The following is a 3,197-nucleotide window of genomic DNA, read 5'->3' on the forward strand; positions in this document are numbered from 1 at the left end:
ATTTCGTGTTTTTAAGAATTTTAGAATTGATTTCGTCCACACCTGCTGAAGAAGACAGTTTCAATTTTTCGATAACAGACAGTACACCCGATGGAACAAATGTGATAGGCGACATATTAGACAGGATACAGTTCGGTAACGCAGGAAACGGTATATGGGTTTCGTTGGTAAAACCAGATGAAAAGGCAGCATTGAACAATTCAGCGCTGTCAGCAGGACTCATATCATCGCCAGCTTCATTTTTCAATGTAACAGTGTGGGATTCCTGCGGGTTAATGATTTGCCAAAATTTTCTGGGGTTATTGGTTAGAATCTTGGGCAAGTCTGTGTGAAAAAACGAGTGTTTCGCGCTGCGTATGGCGAGCAAATATGCTTTTTCGGCCGCGTAGTATTTATCCCAATTCTGAGCTATAGGTTTTATCTTGGCAGCCCGAAATAATCGTTTTTTCTTATTGTCTAGTTTTTTCAGGGTTTTTGTGAACCATGGTTTCTGACAAGATGCGCGAAATGTGGTTTTCGGTATGTACTTTCTTGCCAATTCCCCTATTTTGTTTTTGAAAATCGTCCAGCTGTCCTCTATTGATCTGTTCCAAAAGTCTGCTTCGAAGTCCGGAAAGAAATTTAGAAGTTCGTTAGTTATTGCCTCGTAGTTTCCTTTATCGTACAGACTGATAGTTTTAGCATGAGGCTTGCGGGACAACTGGTCGAAATTCCAGACTGAGTGTATGACCTTGTGATCGCTGATTTCACGAAGGTATGTAAGTGAAGATAAACTGTCAGGTTGCGTTGTTAGTATCAAGTCTAGTATGTTGGCTGAGTTGTTTGTCACGCGGGTTGGCTCCGATACCAGCTGGGTGAGATTAAAGTTCAAGCAGATATTTATGAATTCTTTTGTTTCAGTACTGCTCCCTGTCAAAGCGACTTGGTCTTTCCAGTCAATATCGGGATAGTTAAAATCGCCAAAAAGCAGGACATGCGCGTTGGGTTGTTTAACAGCGAGGTAATTCAATATGTCGTTAAGTTTCTCTGGAAAATCTGGGCTGCTTTGTGGGGGCCGATAGCACACTCCAAGCAGCAGAGTTAGTGGCGTAGAACGAATACGAAGCCATAATATTTCTATGTCAGATGTAATATCAACAACTGAGCACGATAGTGACTTGCTAGTGGCGATTAAAACACCTCCCCCTCGAGCCCCTTTGCGGTCGTTCCGAAAAACGTGAAAATTCGGGAGATCAGCCAGGATTTCTTTGTCCGTAACGTCACTTGACAGCCACGTTTCGGTTAGAACGAGTATATTGCTGTCGGATGACAAAACAAGATTAGATATTTGCTCGCGCTTAGAAAGAAAACTGCGGGCGTTAGTGTAGATTACGGAAGTGGAAATATTTGGACGTAATCGATTGCATGGGCGGTGTGACGGTTGGCGGTGCTTTTTGGATTGCTACGTGATTTCTTTGACGGTTTGTGACATTTCATCGAAGACGTACCGCTTTGAGCCAAGCAGCAACGTTTTGTAAGGGCATGAAAAAGCGGTGGATTTGCTTCTAGCGAAGGCAATGAGGTGTTTCCGTGAATTTTGGACCGAACGAGAGAAATCCTGCCCTATTGAGTAAGTTGTGCCTTTTTGTTTTTTGCCGTTAGACAGGATTGTTTCTTTAGTTTTAAAGGATGTAAATTTTACAATGACCGGGCGGTTCTGGCCAGGCTTGTGACGGCCGAGCCTATGTGCCCTTTCAAGTTCTTTCGGGTCAATTTCAACGTTTAAGTGTTTGCTGCAGAGGCTCATAATTAGTTCTTCGGACTCAGAGAAAGTTTCAGAATGGTTAGTATCTGGAAGACCATAGAATATTAGGTTGTTCCGTCGCGAGCGGTTTTCCGCATCGTCAAACCGGGCCTCCAGCGTTTGAATGTGACGAGCTGTGACGCCTGCACCGGTCTCTAACGCCGTTATTTGTGTTTGAACGGTTGAAAGGCTTTGTAGTGTTTTTCGAGCTGCGTTATTCTATTACTTAGGTCACTGATAGTTTTTTCCGTAGTATGCAGTTGCGTTTTTAGGTCTTGCACCTCGGAGAGAAGCGTAGCCTGCCCAGCAGATATTTTTTTTAGCTCATCGAGAATAACGGCACTATCATCAAGAGGCCCTGGATTGCTTTCAATGTCCCCAGACAGTAATATCAATAAACAATGTATGACATCAATGCATTCGAAGGCCATGCATACACAACACTGCGGGCTCGGCAGCTGTACCAGACAGTAATTGCTTGATTTTTTAGAAAACAGAGAGCTTTGTCTACTAACCTGCATGACGAAAAAGAGCGGGTTAGATGACTGTTCCGTGGCGCAGCCACCGAGCCCACAGAGCGGCGCGCCGGGATGTTGCCGCTTTATAGCTGCTGCTGATGTCGATGAAGATGGGATTTCCGATGTCTGCAGGATCCATACTTCCTCGGGCGGGGGCGCCGCTTGACAGGCCAGAGTGTTGGGGTTGGAGGCGCATTGGGTACTGGTACCCGCGCTGGTGTCGAGCCACAAAGGCTCGCGGGCTGCTGGTCCGTCAGTCGCGGCAGCGAGTGAAGCCGAGGAGAGTACGTGGATGACGAACGTAGCATACACCTGCATGACGAACAAGAGCGGGTTAGATGACTGTTCCGTGGCGCAGCCACCGAGCCCACTTGTCAGCGGAATGATGCACTAACCGGGGGAAAGTGACGCCCGATTCCTTGGGTACCGATCGCGACTTGCAGCCTGGCACCGAGCATTGTGGCATTGTTAGAGCGAGCCGCTTCGCAAACCTGCTGCGGCCACACTGAAGACGTGTAACAGTGTAACCGCGCGTTTAGGTTCACGGTCACGCGCTGCAAAACGGCCTTCTACCTGCCTATCAGCTGATTTCCGCCGGCTCGGCGCTGGCAGATGCAGACGACAAGAGAGGCGATACAGGACGGAGGAGGCGGAGAAGGTGCACCGAGAGAGAGAGGCAAAAAGAGTCCGCCAATGGCATGGAGGGCCAATGGTCCGCCATTCGACTTACAGAAATGGCGTTTCCGGCTGCGCTGGGTGTGACGTCAGGGCCTCTCCTAAGCTTTTTTTTCCTCCATGCTGTCACCACTGTTGGGACTGGGCAATCTCACCGCAGCCACCACTGTTGCGACTGGCCATCCGAGCGCAGTCACCGGTGTAGCGACGTTGCCTTGCTC

The 3,197-nt window shown here is 48.0% G+C and overlaps 1 pseudogene; it reads right to left on the reverse strand.

The window, feature by feature from the left end:
• Positions 1-705: 705 nt before the first annotated feature.
• LOC144167453 (uncharacterized) lies at positions 706-2,651 on the reverse strand (annotated as a pseudogene).
• Between the last annotated feature and the right edge of the window lie 546 nt (positions 2,652-3,197).

The sequence above is a fragment of the Haemaphysalis longicornis genome, unplaced genomic scaffold (assembly GCF_048455015.1).
Source record: "Haemaphysalis longicornis isolate Haplotype H1 unplaced genomic scaffold, Haemaphysalis longicornis Haplotype H1 scaffold_2, whole genome shotgun sequence".
Lineage (NCBI taxonomy): Eukaryota > Metazoa > Arthropoda > Arachnida > Ixodida > Ixodidae > Haemaphysalis > Haemaphysalis longicornis.